The sequence below is a fragment of the Amblyomma maculatum genome, chromosome 10 (genome assembly GCF_055883805.1).
Source record: "Amblyomma maculatum isolate TAMU_Amacu chromosome 10, ASM5588380v1, whole genome shotgun sequence".
Taxonomy (NCBI): Eukaryota; Metazoa; Arthropoda; class Arachnida; order Ixodida; family Ixodidae; genus Amblyomma; species Amblyomma maculatum.
The window spans coordinates 63,456,451-63,475,685 of record NC_139353.1 but is presented as its reverse complement, the minus strand read 5'-3'; the positions used below and the strand labels follow the sequence as shown (position 1 = coordinate 63,475,685).

General features: G+C 45.1%; 1 long non-coding RNA gene across 1 annotated transcript in view; it reads left to right on the top strand.

The window, feature by feature from the left end:
- LOC146176685 (uncharacterized) overlaps positions 1–18,751 on the top strand; it is a 184,256-nt gene extending 165,505 nt beyond the window's left edge. The window contains exon 3 of the long non-coding RNA XR_014701554.1: positions 18,693–18,751. This is a non-coding gene — a long non-coding RNA (uncharacterized LOC146176685). The remainder of the gene's footprint in view (positions 1–18,692) is intronic.
- The last annotated feature ends 484 nt before the right edge of the window (positions 18,752–19,235 follow it).

Genomic DNA, 19,235 nt, shown 5'->3' with positions numbered 1-19,235 from the left:
GCATTTTTCTCACTACGCAACGCGTGCGTGATGCCTGACGTGTTTGCAGTTTATCACCGCGGAGTGTCCCGCGTGAAGACGCGAATGCGCAGTGCTTCGATTGTTTACAATTGTTGCGTTTCTGCCTTTCATGAGTATGGGCTTGATACCTTTCTTCCCTTTGTTTCAGCCTGCTTTAAGAAAAAGAAACATGTTTTGAGATTCAGGCCGTGTCTTTAAGTTTTTAGAATGAATGAAAGATTTAAAGAAATTCCCTTTTTTGAGAATTTTAGTTACATTTCAACAAAAAGAATATTTAGCCTTGTGCTTTGAGTGCTGCTATTCGCTGTTCGCTTATTCGACGGAAATCAGAGTAGGAAACAAACTCGCGGGCTGCATAGATATGCAGATGCAATGGGGGTTTCTTTGCCGCTTAACATGGGCTGACGGAGCTTGACACCTATCAGAGTTTGGGCAACTTTCATATACTTGTCACTCCTACGTTAAAAATGGGCGGGACCTAAATACATCAAAATAACCTAAAAATATAAGAAGCGAAGCAAAGTATACAGTCCAGCCCTTGTTGACATGTTAAGTAAAGAGTTTGTTTCTTCCGTATAGTGGTAGCTTGGACGTCTCTGGCGGGATATTCTAGGAACTGAGCTTTTACGCGACTATCAGGTTTCTCGGACGTAACTCCACAAAGTGTTCTCGTGAAAAGTTTGTGTTCTCAATCAGTTGTATCTTTTGACAATGGAGATGGAACCTTGCTATCAAATGTCCGTGTCCGAAAAGTTCGTAACTACTTGTTCTTGTATAACTTAGTGAAACTTTAAAAAAGGTCGGATGCCCACATTTCTACGTTTTTTATTGTTTAACATCAACTGGTAGACAGGTGTAGTCCTTTATTTCGTCAATTAGTCCACATCGGACGATACTGGTCCCAGTTTATTGGTTCCATGAAAAAACTCCTAAGTTTATAACAAGGTATGGTTTGTGCAGTTTGTACTACATTCGAAGTAAATAATTGAAGTTCTGTTGAGTTTTTGAACGTGGCTTCCATTATTATGGAACACCAAGGTGACTCAGTGAACGCGGCGTGAAGATTGTGAGTCTAATATGGACACCTCAATCTCGGTTGTTGCTAGTCATGACCAAAGGCAGCAAATGCACTGCGTTACATCTTCTGTGCGACGTGCACTAAAATGTTCTGTTGGCGCATCCAGCACGCAACGTATACACTCGAGAAATGTCTGCAGGAATTGCCGTCTTCTTGTGGGGAGAACGAGTAGACGTAGTTGTACAAAGCACGTTCTCTGCACCCTCGTACACTCATATGAGAGCGCCAGTTATAAAGGCCACTTTGCATAGGTCCAACGAGATGACTTGATCGCCTTTCCACACCAGGGCGTACGGGGACCAGGGTTTGAACGAGGTAATTCTTGGTAAATAGAGAACAATACAGCCACGCCTAAGAACTTCATTTCTGAATGAATCCCTCATGAGTGAGGCAGTAAGCCGAAATATCATAAAACGGGAACGTACAGTGGAAGACTGTTAACGCGTAATGTCACGCACGTGATACTTCACAAATAAAATGGAGTCTCTTATAGCCTGAGTAGCTTTGGAAAGGTAAAACCCACAAAACAAACAAACAAATAAAATGCCGCATCGACTTCGTGATTACGAGAGCTTCTTGGTTGATCACACATATCAGTCATATGCTGTCGCTAGTAAGTAAAAAAAAAAAAAGCTCGACCACATAGCAGTTTAGGCTAAAATATTCCACATTATAGAGCTAGATAGCCGAGGAAGATATGTTGATGACGCGACGCTGGTAATGAGCCTGCCACAATATGAAACAACATTCTTTGGGGACGATGTGACAATGAAGCTGGTGGTACGCGTAATACCCGTCTGTTATCGTCAACTGAGATTGTGGTTGTTATGGTGGAGTTCATGGTTTTACTACCAGGGGACAACAATCGCACATAGAGGTTGGCTTAACAACTATGTATTTTACGCCGTACACTTTTTTTGCTTCATGTGTAGAGAATTCATGCGCAGAACTTTGCTGGGATCGAAAGAGAGTATTAGTAAGCAGCCCTAGCGAATTGTTTTTCAGAAATGGCTGTGATAAGAGAGGTAATTGACGCAGAGCTCCTTATCTGAACTTCGTTATCAGGGCTCTACGAATATCTGTAAAATACGTCCACTCTTGCCCCTTTTTTAAATTCATGATAATGATCGTGAGGAAGTGCGTGCGCTGAATAATGCTGGTTTCTGTTCGGCAAAGTTGAAAGGTAAAAAGGAGGATGACGTCCAGGGATAGCCTAAAGATAAACGCAATAGTGCCTTGAAGAACCACATTCTCATTCAGCAATTTTTTTATTTTTTTTTTTGTTTAAGTGGGGGGGGGGGGGAAGGAATTTGCGCAGTGTCTATCACAGCTCTCGGTGAGCACCTGAACCACGCATACCTTTCGGTCACAGCATGCATCCAAGAGCAATCTCATCATTATGATATTACATTTATTGCCCACATTTCTTAATAACGTTTGCAACCACCACCAGCGCCGTATTGAAGGAGACACCACTTCAACTAGAGGCCTCCATTTTTTTCCACCAAGTTCCGATCGCTTCCTACTAAACCCGAACCGCAACTGGCGTGCAGCTACGTCTTTGCGATTGAACGAGCTGTAAGACCTTCCGCGTAAAATGTGTGACTTTCATGGAGACAAATCCGGGCTTTCTCCGTTAGCTGTGCCAAACATTGCTGTCAGAAAGGCACGACGATCGTTGCGTTTGTTTCTCTCAATGTGATAAAGAAAATTACGACGCACATATGCTATCTCGTATGAACTGCTAAGCGAGTGTCCAAGCATTGGCTGCATATACTGATGAGATTATGTACTTCGACAAATTACACAGTCGACTGTCCGCGATAATGTGTTGCATGACTGGCCCAAATATTAATTAAAGAGCAAGTGATGTGTATGTGTGACATTTTGTATTGTTTATTCTATACTTGGCATTCTGTAACAGCTGTGAACGTCAAGTTTTATTGGGTTTAACGTTCCAAAGAAACTCAGGCTATGAGAGACGCCGTAGTGGAGGGCACCGAAAATTTCCGCCTGGGGTTTTTTAAACGTTTACTAAAATCGCACACCACATGGGCGAATTGCTTTTCGCCTAAATGGAAAAGCGGAAGCCGAGGCCGGGATTCGATCCGGTATTCTTGGGCACAGCAGTCGAGCACCGTAACCACTGTACCATCACCGCGGGTAAGCTGTGGATGCCTCATGATTGCTAATGTGCGCAGCGCGATGACTACTTGTGACGTAAAGATCCTGCGCTGACATTTCTGCGCCATTTCTTTCACTGTGTATAGGACGAGGGAGTTTCAGGGAACCGTAAGGTACTTAGCGAGACCTGAAGTGTCCCAAGGAGCTTTTTTGCTATACATATGAAAGATAACTGAAACCATACAGTAAAAACTATTGAGCCCATATCGGTCTTTTCATTTGTTAAGGTGAATATCACGTCCAAGCGGATGTGAACATCCTAGGTTTATGCTGGCATAAATAATCGTGTGTGAACACTTGATCACAAGAAGACGCGACTGAACGTAGCCTTGTCCGGGTGTAAGTAAAAACGTTTCCGGAAAATAGGTTCCCGGAAGATTCAGTTCAGTCTTTCAGTCGTGTCCGACTCTTCGTGACCCTATTGACCATGTCACGCCACGCTTTCCGGTCTCTCACTATCTTCCTAACATCACATAACTTCATCTGCAGTGCCTCGAGGATGCCATCTAACCATCGCGTTCGCTACCTACCGCTTCTCCGGCGACCCTCAACCTTTCCCAACATCAAATCTTTCTCCAGCGACTCCTCTCTGCTCATCAGATGACCAAAGTAGCTGAGCTTTAACTTTAGAATTTGACCCTCCAATGAGCAGTCAGGGTTTATGGTCGACAATATTGACTGATTTGATCTTCTGGCAGTCCAAGCAACTCTCAAGAGTCTTCGCCAGCACCACAATTCAAACGCGTCAATTCTTCGGCGGTCAGCCTTTTTCACAGTCCAACTCTCGCATCCATACATCACAACTGGAAAGACCATAGCACGAGTTATACGGATCTTGGTTGGCAGACTAATGTCTCTGCTCTTTACTAGGCGGACAAGGCTAACCATTGCTCTCTTTCCCAGAAGCAGGCGTCTCCTAATTTCATGGCTGCAGTCTCCTTCCGAGGTAATCTTGGAGCCCAAGAAGAGAAAATCTGTCACACCTTCCACTTCTTGTCCCTTGATGCTCCAGGACTTGATAGGGCAAGACGCCATGATCTTTGTCTTTTTAATGTTCAGTTTAAGCCCAAACTTCTCACTCTCTTCTTGTACGCGCATCAGAAGTCTCTTGAGTTCCACTTCACTTTCTGCCATTAAAGTGGTATCATCCGCATATCTAAGGTTGTTGATACATTTTCCAGCAATCTTCACTCCAGCTGAACACTCGTCCAGACCAGCCTTCCTCATGATGCACTCTGCATATAGGTTAAATAGGCAGGGCGACAGTATGCAGCCTTGCCTCACTCCTTTCTCAATCAGAAACCAATCAGTAAGACCATGCCCAGTTCTGACTGTGGCCTCTTGCCCTTCATACAGGTTCCTGAGGAGACAGAAGAGGTGAACTGGAACTCCCATCTCTTGGAGAGCTTGCCACAATCTGCTGTGATCTACGCGGTCAAACGCTTTCGCATAATCAATAAAGCAGAAGTAGATGGGTTTCTGGAACTCTCTTGCTTTTTCCATGATCCAGCGAAGGTTGGCAACTTGGTCTCTAGTTCCTCTGCCCTTGCGAAACCCAGCTTGCACGTCCGGAAGCTCCCGATCCACATACTGCTGCAGCCTACCTTGGAGGATTTTCAACATCACCTTGCTAGCATGCGAAATAAGCGCGATCGTGCGGTAGTTGGAACAATCTTTGGTACTGCCTTTCTTTGGAATGGGGATGTAAACTGACCTCTTCCAATCCTGTGGCCACTGCAGGGTTGTCCAAATCTTCTGACATAATGTATGCAGAATGTTAACAGCGTCATGGTTGAGGTTTTGAAGCAACTCAGCTGGAATGCTATCAATTCCGCTAGCTTTGTTCTTAGCAAGGCTGGCTAAGGCCCATTCAACTTTACTCTTCAGGATGCCCGGCTCGAGATCAGTGATCACAATCGTCTTATGTTGGGTTTACACATTCGGGTCCTTCTTGTACAGTTCTTCTGTGTATTCCTGCCACCTCTTCTTTATCTCTGCGGCTTCAGTGAGGTCCTTGCCTCGTTTGTCCTTTATCACGCCCATCTTAGCACAGAAGCTTCCTTTGATATCTTTGATTGTCTTATACAGAGCTCTTGTGTTCCTTAATTGGCTGTTGTCCTCAACTGCTTGGCACTGTATGTTCAAGAAGGCATTCTTATCTCTCCTTGCTATTTTCTGAAAATCCACATTGAGAACCTTGTATCTTTCTCTTTCCCCCATAACTTTTGCCGTCCTCCTTTCCTCAGCTATTTGCAATGCCTCTTCAGATAACCAGTTTGCTTTCTTGAATTTCTTTTGCTTTGGAACTACCTTAGTAGCAACTTCTTGTATTATATCCCGAACATCAGTCCACATCTCTTCGGGCTCTTTGTCTTCTAGATCTAATTCTTGAAATCGATTCCTCACTTCCACAGCATATTCTAATGGAACTTGATCCAGATTATACATGAAAGGCCTTCTAGTTTTCTGCATTTTCCTCAATCGAAGCTTAATCTTGGCAACAAGAAGCTGATGATCGGTGCCACAATCGGCCCCAGGCCTTGTTTTTGCTGCTTGTATAGCGCTTCTCCATCTCTGTCGGCAAATAATATAATCGATCTGATTCATGTACAGACCGTCCGGTGAAGTCCATGTGTACAGGCGCCTCTTGTGCTGTTGAAAATGAGTATTCGCTATGGTCAGGTTGTCTTCTTGACAAAACTCTACTAGCCTCTGCCCAGCTTCATTTGGCTCACCAAGACCGAACTTGCCTGTAATTCCGGATATTTCTTCACTCCCTACCTTAGCATTCCAGTCTCCTACGAGAAAAATGACGTCTGATGATGGGGTGCGGTCTAAAAGGCATTGTAGGTCCGCATAAAATCTCTCAACGTCAGCTTCTTCAGCAGTAGTGGTCGGTGCATAGACTTGGATAACTGTTATGTTGAAAGGATGACCTTGGATCCGAAGTGAAATCATTCGGTCGTTTTTGGGGTTGTACCCTAGGACTGCTTTGCCCATTCTTCTGTTTACTATGAGAGCGACCCCATTCCTTCTCTTGGATTCGTGCGCACAATAAAAGACATAATGGTCGCCGGAGTTAAATTCTCCCATTCCGGTCCACTTGAGCTCGCTGATACCCAAGATATCAATGTTCAATCCGTCCATTTCTCGCTTGACGATATCCAGTTTACCTTGCGTCATAGATCTTACACTCCATGTTGCTATGTGATATATCTCCTTGCAACATCGGACTTTCCGGTCGCTTCCCGACACATCCACAACTGAGCGTCCTTTTGGCTTTAGCCCAGCCGCTTCATTCGTCCTGGAGCTACTAGGAATCGCCCTTTGTTCATCCCCAGTAACATGTGGGACGCCTTCCGGAAGATACGGCCCCGGAAAAAACATCCACTAAAGAAGCGGCAACTAGGAAAAAACGTCCCCAAGACGAAAACCAGCCCTAAATATGATTTATTCCGAAGCTCACATGAGAAGACAAGGGGGGCAAGTTAAGTTGCAATAATTATGGTATCTGCAGCGCGCACATATCCACATTCTTCGCCAAAAGTAACCAAAAGGGGCTTGTTTCTCAATCAGATTAGCGAAGCATTTTGGACATCCATTAGGCTCTAAACCTCTAAAACCCTCATCCTAACCCTTCGAGACCTTTTGGACTTTATGATGTTGATACGTGCTGCACTGTGCGACTAAGAAGAAAACCCTGTCGTCTGGCTTCTTTTTGCAGTAAACCACAAGGCAAAAATCAATTAAGTGCTTCATTAGAACAACACTGCACAGTTTTATTGCGAGAGGTACATGAAAGTGAAAATTAGGTATAACTTTGTTGGAAACACTGTGGAGACAGTTTGTTGCCAATATAGGCAATCGTACACAAAGAAGGGCACGACGCGACCCAGGCGACACACACCATCGCCCCGATGTTGGCACTGCATTTGAAATGCACTAGTCCTATGCTGGGCCGGTTATTATAAACACTGTGCCAATATTGAGCCAATGTTTCGTGCTGCCTGGGGATATGAGTCATATGACACGCGCCAAGATGAACAATGCAGCAAATGACTGCAAGACATCAGCACGATGGGCTCTGTGCGTGATAGAGGCATATGCAAACGCCCAACTTGATAAGTTCCTTCGGATACTTAATTATTTGAGCTACATGCTCAGTGTTTTCCCAACGGAGACATCTGTGGCATGAGCCAAAGCCTATGTCTCCCCTATTATTCTGTTTCCCGATCGGTCAACAAGAGACAAAGGCTGTGCTGTTCTTAGTTTGCCTCGTCTCGCACGCTTGGCGTCGTTAACGGCGGACAGACAGACCTCGTTAAAGCCATTAGAGGCGCGGAGACGTAGCCTTCTTGGATACGTTCGCTCCAAAGAGTGTCCGTTTGAAGACTTTTCTTCTCTCGGAGAGTCCCCGTCGGGACCGCGAGCGGTCGAACAAATGGCGAGCTCGTGTCAACCCGCCCGGAAGATGCTTCGGCACTGGAGTTGGAAAAATTGATTGTCCCGAACGCGCCCCTCCTGTTTAAGAACACTGAGAGGGATAGGAAGAGAGAGAGAGAGAGAGAGAGGGAGAGAGAGAGAGAGAGAGAGAGAGAGAGAGAGAGAGAGAGAGAGAGAGAGAGAGAGAGAGAGAGAGAGAGAGAGAGAGAGGGGTAGGGGGGAGGGGGGCTGGAGAAACGCAGGGTCTGTTGAAATTAGCCCGCTCAGGCAGGAGCGTCTGTTTCGGCAGAATCGTGAGCGAGACTCGCTCAGACGGATTTGTTTGGCTTGGGGGGATGGTTGAACGGTTCGCACATAGATGGCAGCACCAGAAAGCCAGACACATTAAGGAGACGGTATGGGGGCGGACGTACTATACGTTGATATATTTTCTAGTTTAGCAGTTACAAGGAAAATAAAACAAAAAATAAGTAGCGGCGCTAATATGACTGGGTTTGAATGACCGGAGTACGAACAGTTTAGAAACTCAGCGTCTTCCCCACGTCCTAAGTGTATTGAGAGGACAAGAAACCAGTGGTTCTCCAGAGGGCTTCTTAGTTCAAGTGTTCGAAATTGGTACGTTATAACTGATTCACAGTGGGCGGAATGATAGCAGGAGGTCATGTATGCTGACACCTGAATAGTTTGAACGCAGATGAGTCCGAGTGAAGGGGAGCTCACACCTCTGTATCCGTGAAATGGTAAATTCTTAGCGCGACCGCATTGAAGTGTTCTAATTGCCAAATTTTCAGCAGTAAGGGCCCTTTTATAAGCGCAAGAGACAGCGAACGTGCTAAATTCAGGATAAATTAGAATCACCGGCTTCAGTTTCGGTATATTTGAGCGCAGACTATTTTTTTTTCTTGCGCAAAAAAGAAAAGTATTTGTATCGGTTCTTAGGTCGTTGCACCTGAAGCACCGCAAAGAGAGGGCCCGTAAATCATACTCTGGCGTCGGTTTACTGTAAGCACAGGTCACCCAGTTTGTTTTGGTGGCGGCGTAGTCTTTGAAACCACTGCTTCCTGTACAAGGGAAACTTCGCACTCTCGCCTGAGGCCATTATCGCACCCACCCGCCCACGCGTTTCGGTAGCCGCATGACGCACGGGGGCTTTGGTATCCCGGAAGCTCTGTCAGCCGGCACCTTCTCTTTCTCGCAAACGCCGCTTCCGGTGGGCAACAAAATGACGATACTATTTCGGGAACTTTTTATCGCGCTGTTCTAATGGGAGAGGAAGAGAGACTCAGTGAGGAATGTATCAATGCCCCTGCTTCGATCGTTATATTGCACCGGCTATCTGCTATCGCACGGCGAACTGAAGGTCCATCAAAAAGGAGTTTCAGCTCTTTTACGTCAGTCCTGGTGGCACAATTACTTTCATGAGAAGGAAAGATCTGATGTGGCAAAAGCGCGTTTAGTACGGGCACCATTAATACTCGTGAATCGTGCACTTCGTTTCTTGTTTTTTTTTTTCTACCGTGCTAGGGGAAAAAAAGCTATAGTGTCATCGTTTAATGGCGCTTTGTGCAGCACTTGCTTCATTTGTGCTTTTTTTACACGTACGCTTTCACGGAGAAAGTGGGGGTACGTTAGCGACTGGCTCCATTTTTGTGCTTTGTCCCTTGCCGGTATCCCTTCAATCAAAAACCTTTTTTTTCCCTAGATGTTGTGAACACTGAGATTTACTTCCACGCAGGAACTTTGTCCGTTCACTACATTTAAACTTACAGCACGTGGTTAGATTTCACGAGTGACTTGTAGCGAGGATCATGAACTTGAGATTTACGGTCATTGTTTCTCGTTCTTTCTCCTGCTTTGTGATTCCGTCGTCTAATCCTAAAACGCTTCTCCGCGTCCTGCATTGCTTACTTCTACGTTTTTTTTGTTCATTCATTCTTTTCTTTCTTTTTTTTTTTCGTCATTTAATAATTCTTTTTGTCCTCACCCACCTCAATGGCGCACAAGCTAGAGCGCTCAGCTGCTTAACGCAGGGTCACGGGAGAAAAAAAGGGTGATCTCCTGTTTTGTTTACACTCGGTCACGTAGCAAGTTGGGAATCCAGGCAAGCGGGGGGTCAGAGGAGGAGTCATCCTAAGACTTCCCTTTTCATATGATCGTAAATACACTGAAGGTGCACTCATCGCATACCTTGGTTATATAGCTGCCTCATGTGCGCGCCTACTTGCATCAACGTAGCCTTGCTCACGGTATAAAAAAAATTATAACAAACTGATAAAGGTGCCCTTTGTCATTCTCCTCTACCACTTTTAGGAGTGCGTGAGCTTCCCCGCACTAGAAGCGGTTCTGACTGTGGCTCTGATCGCGAGCATTCCCGGAAAAGGCGTGCACATCCCCCCCCCCCCCCCCCCCCCCCCTCCATCTCCTACCGATGATGGCCGCACGCGAAAAGACGATCAATTTAGTGCTCTTCCCCCGATATCTCGATTATCGTTTCCTGCGGGAAGGTACTGCTAGCGTCCCTCCTGCCTTTATATATTTTGCTTTGCTTTCGCCAGCGAGGTCTTTCCTCCGCTTTCGCTTCACCTCCTACCTTGGCCCGCTTTCTAGCTCCATGCTGTGTTAGCAAAGAAGATAGCCTTTATTGGCAATCGTTCAGGTGCAGAGCCGGCTAACGCAATTGGAAAGTTCGGAGGAACGTAAACAAAGTTGCCTCCATTCATGTGAATCCGCGGTGTTTGACGAGCGTTTTCTTTTTTTATACATTATTCGCCAGCCGCACCGGTCCAATGGGTTTAGCGTTCAGTTGCTCAGATCGTGTTCGATCTCTGCTCCGGTGGACGCATTTCGACGGCGACGATGTGAAAACACCCTAGTGGTGAGGTGTGGGTGATCGGCAAGTAAGAAATGAATCGGTCATTTGGTGGGTCAATGAATCGACCCTTTTTTAAATATTTGGCGGATGATTGACAAATCGGTTGCTCAGTTCATGGATTACCTGTTTATCTATAAATGAAACAATAAATCATCTAACAATCTCATATAATTAAACGACTAGTAAATCAACCAGTGGATCAATCGTTGAATTTGTGGAAATGCTCAACGTTGAAAACATCTATCCAAACAATGTTATCAAGGAAAGGCCCGTTTCTCATTGTTCAGAATATACCCTTTTGTTTACCGAGCAACTGCGGCGTACGCTATCAGCTTTCAAGCAGGTGCTAGAATAATTTTCAGGCCGATAGGGCATTGCAGGCAGCCTACACCAAGTGAAATCAGTAGACATGTTCAAAATGTGATAGTCAGTACAGGCGAAGCGCTATCACTGCCTTCTTATTTCTCGGCGAAAGAGTTAAAAATAATATTGATTGCAGGCCATTGTCTCTTATTATATTCAATTCCTTTCTTTTGAGCAGTCTTCCTTCATAAAAGGCAGACGTATTGTTTTAGGCAACGAAATAAACACTCAGTGTGAGGGTCACGTTGAAAAAGAAGAAATTGATGTGTGCTTCGATTTCGAAACAAACATTCTTTTTGTGAGATAAAAAAAAGCGTCGCCAACTTCTTGAAGTGTTCACCAGCAGAGTTGATTTGGTTCAGCCGACCTCGCTGAACAATTCTCCTGGGCCGGCTCTAGCTCTTTTTCGCTTCCTTACCCGTAACGCCAGAAGCGCTCTCTCTTTCTCATTCCCACTCTCTTTCCACAACGAATACCATTGTCAACGCCACAAATTGAATAACTTTGACTTCTTCGTCAGACTTGCAGGACACGTCCCTGGACTGGGCTTACTAGGGGCGCTCCTGTGGGGTTAGTTTTTCCTTATCCTGCGTGGCGGCATTGGTGTGGTGATACGTATATACGCTATATACTCGTGGTGTGCAATGCATTGTGCTCAGCGGTCACGACTTTCCGTTGCTATGGAAACCAGGAATAACTAAAAGAGAGAGACGAGGGGAGCCGATGAGGGAAAGGGAAGGAAGAAACGGGGGGATACATGGATGAGTAGAGCGCCAGTGGCCAAAACAAGGTGGGACCATAATAGGCGCAGAAAGGGGTAGGAATGGTTCCGAGTGTCGGCTCCAACCAGGCGTTGCAGCAACGTCGTGGTCATCGTAGTGGATTCGTCATCATACTTGCTACGTGCTGTGCCGCTAGGCTGCTTTCCGAGCTGCTTCTGTATTCCTCATGCAAGCCTACTGAAAGATGCTTTATTACTCTGTTCCCGTCAGTCTGAAGGCATGGGCCGCCTTGCCAGGAAAAGAAGGGTGGAAGGGGGGTGTAATACATGTTCCGGAGCAAAGGCGATGCTGCCGGTACATATGTGGCGCTGGATAGTCCGTGGGGCTTATACGTGCACTCAGGAGCAGTTTCCAAACCCCAAATAAGAACGCACTGACACGCCACGCGGAAGGGCTAAGATGGACGCTGGTTCTCCTGCTGTGAGGCCTGTCTTCGGTCTGTTTTCGGGCTTCTTTATTTTATGAACCTAACTTGACTGAGAACGCTGTTGCAGTACTTTGATTTCTCACTGTAGCAAGCTTCGTGAGTTAATATGATGGTTGTAGCTTCGTATTTCCTAGCTCTTTTTTTTTATATGGCTAGCCAGTAGAGCCAGAATTCCCCTCTCAAGCACTTCTTTTTTTTTGCTAGGGGATAATGTGACGTACACGTATGCTCAGTTTGATTACCCGCGAAATTGAGCTTTAGAATTCTGGTTAAGGGCAAAAAGTAGACTTCCGACAATTGAATTCATGATCGGGAGCTTTGTGAGCCTTTTGAAGCAAATTCCTACTCCTGTTGTGCAAATATCGAGCGTGCTGGAGACTTACCAAATATGGGTTGCAGTGGACGTCAGCAAATTTTCTTCCGCTATTTTCGCCCAAAGAAAAAATTTTCCCAATTGAATTTGTGTGCACTGAGGTTTGTTCTATCCCTTATACGTCCTATGTCCTCGCTCGTGGGGTGTTTCGCGAAGTCATGCAAAGGCGCGAAACAAACCCTTCTGTATGTTGCAAATCCCACCCTCATGCCCGTCTGGTCCTCGAATGCTTGATGCATTATCAAATTTGTGAGAACGCTATGTGTGGCGCAGGACCAATAATTTATATATAGTGTATAAGGCAAGAGTCAGCTTGCGGTCTTTTTATGTATATTCGCAGCTACTATACTCTAAATATTTACCAAATTCTTCGTTAGCTGTCCCGTCTTATGTCAACAGGCATCATTTAGAGCAGGTTCGGGACATCATACAAGAGTGACGTCATACGCAAAGCCTTTGAAGACTGGCGTACAAAAGGACCTTTTTAATGCGAAAGCATTACTTCGCTATATTCACAAATTTCTGTCCGCAGACCGCATCCGCAAAATCGTGTCCGCAACAGTTAGGAGTAATTAAGAAGTGGTAGAGGTTAATGAGTTGTGTCAGTTCGATAGAGAGTGACATATTGTTGTGTCCGATTAAATAATTATGCCAATAAGTTTATTAGGTAATTAATTAGAAGCAAAATTTTAAATGTCCGCAGCAGTTGTGAGTAATTGAGAAGTGGTAGAGGTTAATTAGTGGTGTCAATCGATAGATGGGGACGTAACGTTATGTCCGAATAAATAATTAGGTCAATAAGTTAGTTAGGTTTTTAGTTAGACGCAAAAAATGTAAAAGTAAAGGCAAAATGGTCTCATTAGCCAATGGCTTGGCTCCACATTTGAATGTATGAAATACTAAAATAGTTAATTAAATCAGTCAATTATGGTGACGTCAAGGATGTGACGTCAGGCAACCCGAAGTCGAGCCAAAAAAGGGCATAGGAAGGGATTGGCGCGCTATTTGAAAGTACCGAATACTAAAACGAATAAAAAAGAAGTGAATTAATGTGACGTGGAGGATGTAACTTCACGCAACCAGAAGTAGAGCCGAGAAAGATCATACGAAGGGATTGGCGCGCGAAATAGAAGTGAAATAACCAACTATAAGCAACCAGAAGCAACCAACAGCGCACCGGTGCTTTCGCATTACTCCAATGCAGATTCTGCAGTGCTCTTTAATTTTTTACTAGCGGTTATTCCCTGCTTTTCGTCCTCAACACCCAAACAAGCGAGCCGCAAGCGTTGCGTCCGCCATCAAATAATTATGCATGCTCGGCTATGCAAGGAGAGAGTGTGTCGCTAAATGTGCGTGCAAGGTGCTATCAGAGAACACGGAGACCGTGTTATTGGACCGGGGCTAAGTAAACACAAAGCATTAGAGAAGTCAAAGGCCAGCAACAAGAGAAGCGATAAACAGGCTAGTGGATAGAGGAGTGTCGTGTTAATCTGGATATCTAACTCGGACTAATTAATTAGCGACGACCTCCTCATTCTACCCTGGATCTTGCTCCCTCTCCTGGCGCCGAGGTGCATCGTATTTTATTCACGAGTGTTTTTTGCGCGTTTATTTTTTATTCGTCTTTACAGTAATATTTTATTCAGTGACTGCGTCGTTAAGGCCCCCATCATTTTGTGGAGGGCGGTTGACCTTTTTTTTTTTTTTTTCCGTTGCCGCTGTTTCCTGCTGGACACCTGAACAAGTAAGGCTTTTTCAAGTACCGGGAAGGTCTCGGCTATAGTAGCTCGCGTGCGTTCGGGGCTATTTTTTCTTTTTTGAATGGAGGGGGGGAGTGAGGTCGTTATGGGGGTCAACCGCGAACAGGAAACGCCCACGAGAGTAATCGAGTGAAGGTAATCGGATTGGGTTTGCACTGCCTACTTCTGAATGTAATTTGAGGACATCAAGAAAGCATTGGTTTTTTTCAGGATCTGAAAGTTGGTTACGTCTTTATCGGTTCATCTTTCGACAAGCTACACACAATGAGATGGAGTCCGTGCTGAAAACTTTCAACTTTTCATTTCTTTTTTTGGTAGGAGTAGGTTTTTCCCTTTCAAGGCATTCAAAACTTTGTCAAATAATAAAACGCGAGTTCTTATAGTCTTTTAGTTGCGATTTACGCAGAAGCAGAGAAAGACATGCAGAAACAAAGACGGGAACTCACGTGCTCGTGCACGTCTCCAGAACTCACGTGCACGTCTCCAGCTGATAATCAGACGTTTTTAAGGGACGTCTTGATTTATTTAAGACAACATTTTGGTTGCTTGCGGAGGTAGGAAAGTCTGTGTAGTAAAGGCCATGAAATCATTTGCGATGAATCGTTTTTGGAGCATCAAGACATCAAAACGCTATGAAATTTGCCTGAAATGAACATAAAACTGAATTAAACATAAAACGAAATATTAAGTGAAATCACAGGCGGTGGAAACAAAAGTCAAAGTTTCTGTTTAAAAACCAAGGTTGTATTTTGTAGAATTAACAGTAGGTGACTATCTTTACCATGACTCCTTATGAGGTCCTATCTGTCTTCTATGCGGTGTAACGTATATTGCTAGGTGGAAAATTAGAAGAAGAGTACAGGTGCCGCGAAATTTTGCTGAATGGTTTGATTTGGTTTCTTGGGTTTAACGTTCCAAGGCAACTTGGGTCATGAGAGACGCCGTAGTGGCAGACTCCGGAAATTTAGACCACTTGGGTTCTGGAGACATGCACGTATCGAGCGACGTCAGTCGTTGACCGGTACAGCGTGCCGAGATGACTGATTTTCCCTCTAGATGATTTTACTCACCAAACTCGTCATGCCCGATGCCCTCCTTAAGGGTTTGTGTAATTTGCGTGCTTAGCAATGCGTTCAATAAAATAGAAAGCTGGGTGAGTTCGTATTGATCCATGTCAAAACAGCGCGCATATAACAGGACATGAAAGAGAACAACACGGACAGGAACGCATCCGTGTTGTTCTCTTCTGTGTCTTCGTGTTGTATGTGCGCCGTTTTGACTTGGTTATGCGTCTGCCTTCCTCTCCCCTTTCACACCTGTGTTTAGAATGGCTGCCCACACCGACTAAAACCAGTATTCCGCGCCGCCTTTCCCGTTGGTGAAATTCTAATGAAGACAAGGGTAAACATCCTGTTCACGTTTTTTTCCTTTTTTTCGAAACACAGTGCAACCGTACGCGTGCGGCGATGCCGTCTCATGTTTTGTTACGGCTGTGTTAGTGCTTGAAGGTGATTAGCCTTCTTACATCTGCAGAGCCCAACTTGAAAGACTCTGTTCACCAGAATATCCGGCGTTGGAATCGTCATCGACGTTGTGAGCGGCACGTCACGGGTATGGCGCTACTAATATTTCCAGCGCAACAACGACGGCACACAGATAATGAAACGACAGGACATGCGCTACTTGCAACAAATTGTTGAAGCTGAGAAAACAGATGTTTATATAGCCATTAGAGGGCGGGGGAAGGAAACAGGGGAACAAAAGGAGAAAAAATGCGCGCGCGATCACAAATAAGGCACCAGAAGGGACAGGCGTGGACAATGATATCTAAAACATATCTAAAAATTTACACTCTTCTTTGCATATTATGATTGAGGGAGTGCTAATGCATGCACTCCCACTCTTAACGATTTTGTGGGCCTCAATCAGTTCGCGTGCAACTGTGTCTTTACTTTTAAGACGATTCTTGTATCTCGAAGTCTGGCTTCGCATGACTTCTATCCTTTTATCTTCTTTCCCGCATTCCTTGCAGTAAAGTGGTAGATTCGAGCCTGTTCCGTTCTTGAGCGATATTTTATGCTCTCTTAAACGCTCAATAATGCACCGGCCCGTTTGTCCGATGTAAATCTTTCCACATGGCGCTAACATGGCCGCGAAGCGACTGGACTTAAGGTTGCCTGACGTTAACAGGAGCTGCCAACTCGAGCCTCTCCTTTCATATGGGATGGTGATATCAGAAACAGCCTGCCAAGACCCTTGCATTCTCAGTTAGACACGTTACCTCTAGGCCATGCATGTACGTTCATATGGCTTGGCTGAACACAGTTGAAAAAAAAACTGCATACAATTTTCTGTTGTCACGACAGAATTTCTGTGTGTTTCGGCCCTAACCTGTTGTGACGACAGTTATTTCTGTAGGAACACCAGAATTTTTCTAGTTACAACAGAAAAGTACTAGACTACAGAAAGAGTCACACGCGCTACCAGATCTTAGGGACAATAATCTCTGCAAACACTGTGGGGCGAGAGGGACCCTCAACCACATAATTTGGGAGTGCCCATAATCTCCAGGGATAGGGTAAAATATTACAAGAAGAGAAGCCTGGGATACCCCGCTGCGAAGCGCGGACCCTGCGATCCAGCACCGCACCGTCCATCTGGCGGAAGAGGCCGTAACAAGCCAAGGGCTACCTGTCAGCCTCTAATCCGCGGGCGCACGACTCACCGTTTCCGATGTAATTAAAAGTTGTACAACCAACCAACCAACCAACCATGCGTAGTGGTGGGTGCTGCAGGCTATAAAAAAATCTTACGTTTTGCGACAAAAAGTTTGTCTTAAATGTCAAATTTTCGACTTTATGTGTGCGGTGTTAGCGTACGCTATCGCGTCATACCCTTAAAGGCAGAGCTTAACTTTCCCCTTATTTTGTTCTTTCGGCCAGCCCCCTAAAGAGGGTATATTGAACCAGACCTTCGGAGCGTCACTGATCCCCATCCTGTTAATCTTCTTGATCAATACAATTTCTTCAGCCCAATCCAATCCAACGAAATCAGAAACCTTACCTCTATCTACTTTGGCGCACATAGAAGAAGACGCCGACGACGGCTTTCAGTATGAGAGGTATAACACGAAGGCCGCAGATCCAATCCAGTGCAATCCAACATGACGTCGTGCATGGAAGACTGTGTCACGCAGGATCTTTGTGTTTCAAGCGGAGGGTGGGCCCTCGGTGACGTTGACGTTCCACGCGGTCCAAATCTAGAGAATCCTCGCCTTACGGCGCTGCTCTACGCTGGAACAGAGTCCATATCGGGCTCGTCGTCGCCCTTTCGCCGCCTGGTAGGATTTCTGGTAGCGCTAGCGAAACGCGAATTGGATGTCACACGTGGGTGAGTCATTCACGTGTAGATGTCTCAATGGGCAGAAGTCTGGCAATGGTTTATTTGTGGTTCTGCAACGCATGGTAGCGGGTGTTGGCTAGGCCCCGACCTCTTGCATATGAGCTCACGAACACAGACCAAACAATGACGCAGACGTCATTATGCACTTTGTATCGCTTTCATTAACGGGATGTGTACTCGATGGTAGACATCAAGGCGTCAAATCAATATTCGTGGTAATTATCTATCTATTAAGTCAGCAAAGCACTAGCTTGGAAACATGATAGCGGCTATGCTCGCTCCTTTGTCACCTCTATGAGAACACATTTCTGGCTAAAATATTCTTTTTTTTTAATTTCTCAGAAGAGGAGCTTCCTTAATATGCACTCTTGTGATACGGCCGCGCTGCTACTGTGTGCACATAACTGCTTCTGACAACATGCGCGCACTTCTCTTGGTATCAATGGCAGTTTAGCGGAAACAAAAAACAAAAACCGCAGGCGGGAAAGTACGGCTCATGACTCTTGAATCATGTTATTTTCGCGGCAAGGTATGTATTTACAGGTTTTTCCAACTACGGCTGTCATCGTACAGTAAACTTATTGTTAAACAGAAATATGGAGGACATCGTCCCACTTATATCACGTGGTTATATGCCACTCAATAAGGAAAGTATTGTCATGCTAGTCTTTCACATTGTCCAAGTACAGTAGTTGCAACGTAACTTAGGCTTCAGCAGAATACATTGTTGGCCAAGTGTTCTAAGGGTGGTGGAAAAATTGGTTAATTACGCAAGAAGACATTTACAACATTCACGTTCAGAAGACATTCACGAGGGAGAACAATGTGAATTTAGTTTTCGCGTGACCTATATTTCTACTGACACATGTCTGTATAGCTTCTCGGCCTTGGGAGTGAGCGCGTCCCTCGGTCTTGCCAAACAAGGGCAGGTTTACGATACGTTTTATCATATTGTGCAAACTAACCCTTGCCTTGTTTTATTTGCAGGTTGGTGCACGAAAGATGGCTTGGAGGTCAGCCTGGAGATGAACAGCAGACTCGCGGTGAGTGCAATAAACAATTTCGAAAATTTAAAGCGTCAGTTATGAAACTGTTTTAAAAATATCCAACTTCAGTTATTGCGCTGCTCGCTTAAAGCCAGATTTACGTAATATATTGTTTAACGTGCACCAAATTTCAGATACAGTTTTTCTTTGATCACGTGGGTCCGGAGGCATGCGTACATTTGCCATTGTAACAAATGAGACAGCAAAAAAAAAGCGGACAGGATGATACGGCTCCAGTAGAAAACATTGTAATGTTTTTGTGAGCGCTAGAATTTCATCCCTTTGAGAGCACATGATAAAAATAATAATCATGCTCTTTTCCCGAGCGGTCTGCAGGAACGAAATAAAAATATTGTCTTCGGGCACTTCCCAGTTATCCTCCGCGCACGATCAACACTTCGCCTAATTCAACCGGGGAATTTGCCAGTGTTTCCCGAGACTAAAGACCGTGAAAGCGCGCTCGTGTAGTTGAGCATACCAGCAG